An 11,744-nucleotide genomic window follows, 5' to 3' on the forward strand; every position below is an offset into this window, starting at 1 on the left:
CTTCGGTTGTCTCTGCATTCAAGTTGGTCACAATGGGCTTCTCCCCTACTTCCACAGTCATGTTGTCGCTTAGCAAGGAGACTGCTAAGCATTGTTCCTTTCCGGTACCCCCGTATTGCAAGGGAGCTCAGTTGAGCTCAGGAACGCTCCTTGTGGTCTATTTTTTAGCTCGCACGCAATTTATCCCATTTGAATTTCGAGATTTCTAATGGATGTAACTTGATTCTGAAGCACTGATTCATTTTTCTCAATGTATTGCTTCAACAAGCTCTCTAAGGAAGAAGATTGCGGTGTTTGCGAGCTGTTAGCTTGGCTATGCACTGGACCGTTTGTTTGCGGGAAAAAGCTGGGTGGCCCTCCTTTTTGTGCCACAGGTTGAAAGCTTTGTTGTTGATTTTTCCACGCAAAATTTAGGTGGTTTCACCACCCTGTGTTATATGTATCGGAATAGGGATTATTTCTCATGAAGCATACCGACTGCGGGTTTGTTGGGCATTCTTCCATCGAGTGAGCATCTCCGCAAATGACCCAACTTGCGGTCGTTTGAGTAATTGCGCTGTCCTGCCTTTTCTTCACTCCCGTATTATTAATTGCGATGCCTTGTATCAAACTCATCATCGCAGTCATTTGATTTTTCAAGGATGCGATGACCCCGTTATTTGCGTCATTATCTTTAATTCTTAATCTTTGATCGTTTTCCCTCCAATCCTCGTTATTTTTGGAAATGCGATCAAGTATACTCTTTGCCTCCTCATATGTTTTGTCGAGCAGACCACCAGCAGCTGCCACATTTGCAGCGGTCTGCGCAGAGGGATTCAGTCCTTGGTAAAAGATCACCATCTGCAGGCAGTCTAGTAAGCCATTATGTGGACAGTCTCTTACCAGCCGCTTGAACCTCGCCCAGGCATCACTGAGCAATTCGTCATCTTCTTGTTCAAAGTTTGTTATTAATTTCCTTCTCCTAGCATTCTCAGTTGGTGGGAAATACTTCTTCATAAACTTTTCCACCAACTATTTCCACGAAGTTATCTCCCCTAGTTCGAGAGAATATGCCCATTTTCTTGCTTGATCGCATAAGGAAAATGGGAACAGAATGAGTCAAACTTCCTCGGTGGAGATATTCGAGAACACAAAAGTGTTGCAGATTTCTATGAAGCTCCGGAGGTGGGCGTGCGGGTCTTCGCCATGCCTTTCTCCAAACTACCCAGCAGCCTGGATCATCTGCAACATTACCGGTTGCATTTCAAACCTCGATCTATCTAACGTTGGCCTCATGATTCTTGGAGAGAAATCATAGAGGTTAGGCGATGTATAGTCCTAGATGGGTCTATTGCGGTCATTCGCTAGAAGGACGGGGTTGGCCATAATATTGTTCGCGTAGCGACCCTTGCTTCCGGTTGCTCCGCCATTCTTGGTGTTCTCTCTTGTTGATGTTGGCGGTCTCTTAATCTTCTTCTTAATGTCCTCTCAATCTTCGAGTCATAATTCGCTAGAGATTGAGAGTCTGCAAAGAAATCAGAAAAATTACCGTTAGCACACTATTTTGCCGAAGTCCCCGGCAACAACGCCAAAAACTTGATGCGTTATTTTATGATGTGGAAATGTGGATGAAATGCGATGGTGAAAAATGCGTTGAGCACTCAAGTTTTCTTAGTGGAATCCAAGTATAAACCCCACTGAGTTCCTGGTAAGTCCAGGGTCGAACTCAGGGACTTGTGAAAACAGGTTGCGATGTTAATTTTTAGGAAAACTTTGTGGTAACCAAATAAATCAATAGTTGTTGAGGTTGTTGTTTACGGTGATGAAAAATAAATAAATGCAGCAGATTTGAGAAAAGTCGGATTGTGTTATAGATGCACTGAGTATGCGGATGAACGGGTTGAGAAGGTGGAAAGGTTTATTTGGGGATTAAGAGAAGGCATTCGAGGCATTGTTGCTGCCTTCCGACACAAAGAGTATGCTCTTGCCCTCGAGTCGGCCTTACTCATGGAAGTAGATCTTGCTGTCAAAACCTCAACTTCTGAACGAGGATTCATGCCAAATCAAAAAAGGAAATTCAACCAACAAGGCTTCCAGCATTCACAACGGCAAGCAAAAATTTTCCAAAGCACTCAGGGCGTACAGTCACAATAGAAGAGTCAAACATTCACATATCCTAAGTGCAAAAATTGTGGAAAACACCATCAGGGGCAATGTCTACGGAACTTAGGGGTGTATTTCAACTGCGGCCAGACGGGTCACTATGCAAAGGCTTGCCCAAAGCTCATCAAATAAGTATCAACTGCCCCGACCACTCAGCCTACTAGTAACAAGGTTACCCAAAAACAGAAAGGACGGGTGTTTGCTATTACACGTCAAGAGGCAGAGGATCAAGATGCAGTTGTTACAGGTACATTGCCCATCCTCGGGTATTATGCCTTCACTTTATTTGATTCGGGCTCTAGTCATTCATTCATCTCTACAACATTTGCACAACATGCTCAATTAACATCAAAGCCCTTAGGCTACATTCTATCTGTAGCTACTCCTGCCAGAGTATCTATGTTGACCAACTTAGTAGTGGAAAATTGTGAATTGTCAGTATCAGAACATAAACTAGAGGTGATCCTTATCATCCTAGACATAAGTGATTTTGACATAATACTAGGTATGGATTGGTTAGCAGCAAACTATGCAAGCATAGATTGCCATAATAAAGAGGTCATATTCACCTTTCCAACAGGAACCAAGTTTAAGTTTAAGAATTCTAATACACAATCAGCCCCAAGAATAATTTCAGCCTTAAAAACTAAACATTTCCTCAACCATGGGGCTTGGGCATATTTAGTAAGTGTAGTGGATTTACGAAACCAAAAGGATGAAATTATGGCCATTCCTATGATAAGAGAATTTGAAGATGTATTCTCAGAAGAGCTACCAAGTTTACCACCTAGTCGAGAAATAGAATTTTGTATAGATCTAATTCCTGGAGCTGAACCAATATCTAAAGCACCATATAGAATGGCACCTGCGGAATTAAAAGAACTCAAAATACAATTACAAGAATTGTAAGTAAGGGATTTATACGCCCTAGCGTGTCTCCATGGGGAGCACCTGTATTATTTATTAAGAAAAAGGAAGGATCAATGCGTTTATATATAGATTATCGGGAGTTAAATAAGTTGACAATAAAGAATAAGTACCCACTCCCACGCATTGATGACCTATTTGATCAATTACAAGGAACCTCAGTATTCTCCAAAATAGACTTACGATCTGGATATCATCAACTACGAATCAAGGAGTCTGATATACCCAAGACTGCTTTCCGAACAAGATATGGGCATTATGAACTCGTTGTGATGCCCTTTGGATTAACGAATGCCCCAGCAGCCTTCATGGACTTGATGAATAGAATTTTTAAGGACTATCTTGATAACTTCGTGATCGTATTTATAGATGATATTTTGGTCTATTCCAAGTCTGAGGCAGAACATGAAAAATATCTTAGGGACGTCCTTTTCATATTAAGAAATGAAAAGTTGTATGCAAAATTCTCCAAATGTGAGTTTTGGATGCGAAAAGTTGCCTACCTAGGGCATATTGTAAAGCAAAAAGGAATCTCAGTGGATCCTACTAAGATTGAAACAGTTAGCAAGTGGCCTCGCCCAACAACAGTCAGCGAAGTGCGAAGCTTCCTTGGATTAGCAGGATATTATAGACGATTTGTGAAGAATTTCTCAAGTATAGCATTACCCTTAACTAACATCACCAAGAAGAATAATCATTTTTTCTGGAACCAAGCATGTGAGCAAAGCTTCCAGGAACTAAAAGAAAGGTTGACCACAACCCCTATTCTCACTATACCTGATGGATTAGAGGGTTTAACTGTGTACAGTGACGTATCGAAGAAGAGGCATGGTAGTGTATTGATGCAACACGGAAAGGTAATAACATATGCTTCAAGACAACTAAAACCTTATGAACAAAATTATCCCGTTCATGACTTGGAGTTAGCTGCCGTAGTCTTTGCCTTAAAGATATGGAGACATTACTTATATGGGGAAAAGATCCAAATTTATACAGATCATAAAAGCCTTAAGTACTTCTTTACCCAGAAAGAGTTAAATATGAGGCAACGAAGATGGTTAGAATTAGTAAAAAATTATGACTGTGAGATCCTCTATCATCTAGGAAAAGCTAACATTGTTGTTGATGCTCTTAGTAGAAAGTCAGCTCATACAGTAGCCCCAAGTACCATCTCCAAACACATAATTGATGACCTTGAAAGAGCTAAGATCTCACTAATACCAGGAACCTTCACAACTCGAATAGCACAGTTAATTGCAAGACCTGTATTAAGGCAAACTTAGCCCTCGCTTTATTGGGCCCTTTGAAATATTAGAACGTATTGGCCAAGTAGCTTATTGATGAGCATTACCACCCACCCTTTCTACAATACATAATGTCTTTCATGTATCGATGCTTCGAAAATATGACCTATCACATGTAGTAAATCATGAACCTCTACAAATAAGTGAAAACTTGGAATATGAAGAGACTCCAGTTTGCGTCCTAGCAAGAGAGAAAAAGTCACTTCATAATCGGGAAATAAGTTTAGTGAAGGTTCTCTGGAGAAATCAGCAAGTAGAAGAAGCTACATGGGAACGAGAAGAAGAGATGGAAGCCAAATACCCTTACCTGTTTAAGAACCAAGAAACTTTCGAGGACGAAAGTTCTTAAGGAGGGAAGAATGTAACAACCCAAATTTGTATGCATACACTACAGGAAATTAAATGTCAAGTGGTAAGTAGGACGAAATTTTATTTAAATGGGTGATAAATGTAATACCCTAACCCTAATTTAGAAAGCAGGAAAACAAATAAAATATATAATTAAGAATGAAAAATATATAAATTTAATAGGAAAATCGGGTGGAAATTTAGAATTGAAAAAAAATAAGAAATTTATTAATTATCCAAAAATAATGAATAAGGGGGCAGAATCAGGGAGAATTAATTAGAAGTTGGACGCTAACTAATTCGGGTGACAAAGGGAAGTAGATAACTTTTTATTTGGGCACTGCCCATTGAAAGAATTGGAGGTGAATTAATTATACAGTTAAAACTTGAAAGAGTTAAAAAAAAAAGGGAAGTGGAATCCACATGTCACAAGCGGTAAAACTAGCGAGATTGGTGGAGACAAACCTGGAGAAAGCGAGATTGGAGAGAAATAGTGGAGATAAATATTGGAGAGAAAACTGGGAGAGAGCAAAGTTAGAGAGAAAAGATGAAGAGAAAGAAGAAGAGAGCCACACTGGCGAGATTGGAGAGAAAATTGGAGAGAGCGAGAATGGAGAGAGCAAGATTCTCAGTGAGAAAGTGGGAGAGAGCGAGAGCCACGAGAGAAAAACTAGCGAGAGCGAGAGCGAGAGCCACGAGAGCCAAACCAGCGAAAAAGCTAGAGAGAGTGAGATTCTGAGAACAGAGAGAACGAGATTTGGACAGAAGCATGGATTATACATTGAATTTGGCCATGATCTTATAGATTATACATGGAGAACCCTAAAATTGAATACAAACAAAGGTTGAAGACGTAAGGGCAAACGTTAGCCAAAATTAGGTGTCTCATTAAGAGAAATTCTTAAACCTAAGTAATTTTAAAGAAGCCATTTGTAGGATGAGTTGTCACACAGAGAAGAGCTGGAAACGGCTATAAATAGAAGGCTTTGGGCTGGAAGTTAAACTCATTCTCAAACAAAACGCAGTAGTAAAAATCATGTGAAAAGGGTGAAGTAAGTCTGTTAGTTTGAAGGAGGAAACGCAAGAGAAATGCTGCCCAAATTTCTTATGGTTTAAAAGGGAAAGCTCTACTGATTAAACCATAAGAAATAATAAGGAATAACTAGGATCGCAGTCAAGGTAAGTAGTTTATCTCACCCTCTCTTTAAGTATTTCATGGTAGTGTAGCTTTAATATGTTGTATAATTATGTTATTGTTATGTTGCATTACATGTTTAAAATACGTTTATCGACAAGGGACCCCATGCATTATGTTTATTCACAACGATGAAATAAGATTAAATTTTAATTAGATAAAGGTTATGCTTCTAAGGCTAGCAGGGCATGTATGGTTGCACCCTTCTGGACCCAATTCTATGTCAAGAAAATACGTTTATATTAATGGTTGATGTTGGATGCGACTCTGACCCTACTGACTGCATGACTCGCTAATCATCAGATGGGTTAGTTTCTGCCTAAGTCTTCATTTTCCTATCAGGGCGGAGAAATTTACGTTAGAAGCATAACCGACCACCACATGTTATTATATGTTTTCGATCCCAATCATATATTTTCAGGACATGTTGCATGTGATTGTGCATTTGGTCACTACCTTATGTGAGAACTACTTACTGGGTATATTATATACTCATTCTATTTTTACAGACTTTTTAGGTAAGGACATAGCGTAGGTGGCAAAACTGGATGTCGCTCAAATGGCCAACCATCAAACTCACTATTATAGGCATATGCATTTTTGTATCACCATGCTGATGTTTTATGGATCCTGATGTTTTGTAAAATAAACTTTTTTTTATATAGTTTTCTACCTAATTAATAAAATCTTAGATATGTCTTTTTGAGATTTTTGTCAAAACTCATCTCATGATAGAAAAGTCTAAATATGCATGTCGTAGCGGTTGGACCATAATATGTAAGGATTCGGTCGTTACAAGCTAAATGCTTCTCGACCCATTCAACAGATTTAGCTACTCATGCGTAAATAACAGAGAGTGAACAGATATAGAGAAGGAAATTCCATTTTTATAAATGAGTTTGAGTATAAAATAACAATGGAAGATAAAGGTAGAGAGCCTGGTAGCAAAAGATATTCCTACTTCCACAGGATTCGGCCCTCTCTCTGTTCTTGAAGCTTCCGGCGCTCTCCCAAGCTTATCGGAACGATTTATTGGCACAACCTTCTTCTCTAGCGTTCACCTTAAAATAAAAGAAAATCTAAGAACAAGGCTAAACTATGAACAGAGCTTGTGAGATGGTGAACTCGTGAACTGGTCAACCCTTTTTCTGAAGGATGCCTTTGGTATTTATAGAGCTTCGGGGTGAAGGCGGCTTCTCTCTTATGATTGCATAGATGGCATGGCTTTAATTCCCTGACTGATGCGCCAAATGTTTGTCACCAAAAAGCTGAATGTACTTGTTATCGTTAACGGCTGTCAACTTAATTCGGATTCGACCGTCATCAGCTTTCTGTCCCATCGCGATTAATTATGCCTTTCACCCAGATGCGCCCATCAAGTTGCACCCACCAAGTTGCGACAATCCTTCTTGAGCAAATTTTTGCGAACACAATCATCACAAAGTCTTGCGGTAATGCTGCGCTCGACCAATGATTTCCTATGATCGCAATTTCTGCCTTGCGTCAACGCATATTCTGCATAAAAACAAAAAAATCAACTGTTTCTATGCGATGAATGCATGCGACCGCAATATTATGAATTTGATGCTTTTTGGACGCAATTTAACATATTTTATCAATGCAAGCCAACATTGTTTAAGAACTTAGCATTATGATAATGTGAATTTCTGCCCGTTATCAATAGTCTGGCCGCTCGCACTCATGCCAATCAAAGAACCACCCTCAATGGGAGAAGTTCCCAACTCACTCAGGATTGAGGTCATGTTACTTATGGTCATCCTAGTGAAGTGAAGTCTCTGTCATGAACTGCGTTATATAACGAGATGTTAACACTTCGTGGTCAGGTCTTATACAAACTCTTTGTATAGAACGCCCCCAGTCACATGTCCCCACATGAATGATCAAGATCAGAACATCTGTGGCAAGTCACATCACTTGTAACCATTCCATAAAGCAGGCCGCATCCGTAGCATTACCAAGGTAAGATTTTCCTCCTATATCTATATACTGCAGACCATTTTGGTTATCACTTAAGACATGATCCACTTGTATGTCACCACATGCATGCTTAGGTTACATAATGACAACCAGGGATTTTAGTTTATTGGTTTGTAGTAAAGTAAATAAAACATCCAATATGCAAAGTCAAGAAGTGAAGTAAATATCATATATTATACATCACAAGCATTCGTACAAACTGTTTACAAACTACAGGATACGAGACCTTAGAGCATCATCCTCAACAAGACTTACCAGGACACTTAAGTTAGATTTTTACTTGTATCTAGCTTAAGGGAACTTGTATGCAACTAGCAAGGTATGTATGGACATAAATCTATCATCAGTCTGATGCATAACATCATCTTTATACCAAGAGATAGATTGAACATCTTTTTCATAATCATTCATTTTCATCATCATTTAACTTCAAAGCCACAAATAAAATTGAAACGCAACAAATTTTTGGTGCCATTGCTGGGGATCTAGCAACGTAGCTAACTAAAATTTGGATATTGAATCTTTTTGCAGAACTTTCAAACGAAGGTGTTGATAGCTCCAAAAATGTGTTATTTTCTTCTTCTTAATCCTAGGTCGTTACTATGTTTAATGTGTTTGTTTAATGATTTTATAGGTATTGAGCAATCTTTTCAATGCCTTTGGTTTCATTCTTGTCTTTTCTCCCTTCAAGGACTAAGGAATCTTTGGTTCCCTTATTGGCGATGCTCAACTCCATGTCATGTGCGTGTGCCATCAACTTCTCAAATGTACGATGTTTTCTTCCTTGTAGGATATAGAGAAGCTCCCAATGTATGCCCTCGGGGCACATTTCCAGTGCAGATAATTCGATGACTTTATCTTTGCAATCCAGACTCAGAGCTCTACATCAGATGATGTAATCGAACTAGCTCTTCTTTCTGCTGCTTGGTGTTTGTCAGCTCTATCATGTCAGACACTACATCAAAGTGTGATTCTTTCTCTAATTGATCAGAAGCAAGAGCATAATTATCGAACAAGAGATTTTCTTTGATAAAGATCCTGCCTTTAGTAGATTTCATCAGTTGTTCCCATATTATCGTTGTGAGGACAAAACCTTGTTCTTGTTCCTCCATGATATCTTTTGAATGACTACGGGTGATAGATCCCGTGTAAGCGTCACTTGTGATGGTAACTTTGGATGTGGCTTCCTTTGTTGTCATTTTTTGATTTGTTGATTTAGATGACGAGATAGAGATGGGAGGTAGTGAGGTCCCACTGGGTGTGTCAATTTGTTCGCATGGTGTTTTCGAAGAAACTTGTTTCATGGAATTTGAACTTTTGTATTTGTATTAATGTAACGACCCGACCTCTTAGGACTCAAGTTAGGTTGTACAACCTACCTATACATTTTGTCATGCTAGTCCCATAACATACATATACATCTCATCATCATGATTCTACAATATACATATACCTCTCGTCATCCTAGTCTCATAACATACATATACATCTCATCATCATGATTCTATAACATACATATACATCTCATCATCATGGTTCTATAACACACATATAAATTTCTTCATCATAGCTCTATAGCATACGTATACATCTCATCATCCTCAGATTCAGCAGGATCTCATCATGGTTCTACAACCTACCTATACATCTTGTCATCCTAGTCCCATAACATACATATACATCTCATCATCATGATTCTACAACATACATATACCTCTCGTCATCCTAGTCTCATAACATACATATACATCTCATCATCATGATTCTATAACATACATATACATCTCATCATCATGGTTCTATAACACACATATAAATTTCTTCATCATAGCTCTATAACATACGTATACATCTCATCATCCTCAGATTCAGCAGGATCTCCAATAATAATAATATACTTAAATAATACTAGTATTCAAACATCTCTATGCGCAACTAGTCTTTTAAACCCTCATGTTAGCAAGGTATACATAAACATCAAACCATCAATATATCCTTGTTAAATCATATTTATCAATACCTGGCTCCAGTCCTTTTGAACCCCAGTCAATGAAGGCATACATAAATATCGTGCTAACTAATAATCCTCAATACATCATGATTATCATTGCCTGACACTAGAGCAGTTCCAGTAGTAAGATTACTTAGCTCAAAGTAAATCCAAATTTGTTCAAGCAAGCTTATGGCCTCCTTGCCAAGCAGAGCCTTGAAGCGACACCTATAATAAATCCAATATTTAAATTAATCCCTTGAGTCATTTCCAATTAACCAATTTACTCAAGGTCTCTAGTTTTAACTTTGTTGAAATCATGGCTTGGTCCAAAGTTAATTTTCAAAACTCATAAAGACTTACTAACCTTAACAAATTTTCCACTGAAATTGGTCTTAAACTTCAAAGCAATGACTCAAAATCTTCAATCCTTGATTCTATAATCCAAACACAAAGAGAGATTAACAATTTTAATCCAAAACCAAATGGAATAATCAAACCCCTCAAAGAAAAAATCCAAAACTCAGCTTTTACCCAAATTATTCAAGAGTCCAACGAAACCCAAATGATGGTGCCAGTGACCGAAGGCTGGCTCGAACGGTGCTAGTGCGGCTAAGGGGGCTGGGCCACTGGGCATCGGGTTGAAGGTTGGCACTAGTTTGGCAGTGGCGACTAGCAGACGACCCAATGCGCGACGTAGGGCGGTTGAAGACTTACGGCTAGGACTTGATGCCGGGCAGACTTGAAGCACACGGAATAGGTAAAGCAGCGCAAGCCGAGGCGACACTGACAGATCGAGTGGCTAGAGACTCGCGAACAACATGGGCGATGAACACTCGTGGCTGGGGCCTTCAAATTTGACGTGCGGCTAGGCTAAAGAAGATGGTCACGGTTGGCAGACGAGGGCTGGGCGGCGTCCGAGGGAAGCAACGCAGTGAACGACTTCAGATATGGACAACTCGATGGTGCCTCAACTCGTCGAATGGTGGCAGCAGCTGCGTGCGTGTTGAGGCGTGAAACGAAACAAAAACGAGAGGGAGGGGGGTCGCGTGAGGGAAGAAGAAGAAATGGAAAAGAGAAAAGAAAATAAATTAAAAATAAATAAATAAATAAATAAAATAAAATAATATAATTTATTTATTTTATTTTATTCTATTGTATTTTATTTTATGTTATTTTATTTCTTCCCGTCAACACTTATTCTTTTTCTTTTCTTTTTTTTCTCCAACAACTTCCAATTCAAAACTCAGCCACTTTTACCCAAAATGACTTCAATTTTCAACAATAATTCCAAAATTAAATTCAAATGACAAAAGTCCAAATTTCACAATTTTCTTTGATTAAACAATTAAATTGAAACATCCCTTTATTAGTAATTACAACTCAGTAATCCAATTAAATTTCCAAAGTTTCAAAAATGCCCTTTAATACTAGAAATTACCAAAAGTACAATAGGAACAAAAATTTGGGATGTTACAATTAATTTCAATATAGCGAGTGCAATCTCTAATACATAATCCTTTGATGCTTTCAAAATAAATTTTAATCTTTAAGTTGGTTAATCTTCTTGGATGATTGACCTTTGGACTTTTGACCTTTTTTGGATGTCGGACTTGTTAACCTTCTTGGATGATCGGCCTTTGGGCTTGTTAATCTTCTTGGATGTTCGACCTTTGGGCTTGATGATCTTTTGGGATTATCGGCCTTTGGGCTTGTTGATCATCTTGGATGATCGACCTTTAGGCTTGATGATTTTCTTGGATGATCGACCTTTGGGTTTGATGATCTTCTTAGAGGATTAGTGTTCGCACGAGGCTTCTGGAGAAATGTACTTAGTGGA

General features: G+C 38.7%; 1 non-coding gene across 1 annotated transcript; it reads left to right on the forward strand.

Moving 5' to 3' along the window:
* Positions 1 to 856: 856 nt before the first annotated feature.
* Positions 857 to 963, forward strand: LOC150033488 (small nucleolar RNA R71). Its single transcript, XR_016524176.1, has one exon. It is a non-coding gene; the product is annotated as a small nucleolar RNA R71 (small nucleolar RNA).
* Positions 964 to 11,744: the final 10,781 nt, after the last annotated feature.

Source organism: Benincasa hispida, chromosome 10, assembly GCF_027475165.1.
Source record: "Benincasa hispida cultivar pf3 chromosome 10, pf3_genome.v1.1, whole genome shotgun sequence".
Lineage (NCBI taxonomy): Eukaryota > Viridiplantae > Streptophyta > Magnoliopsida > Cucurbitales > Cucurbitaceae > Benincasa > Benincasa hispida.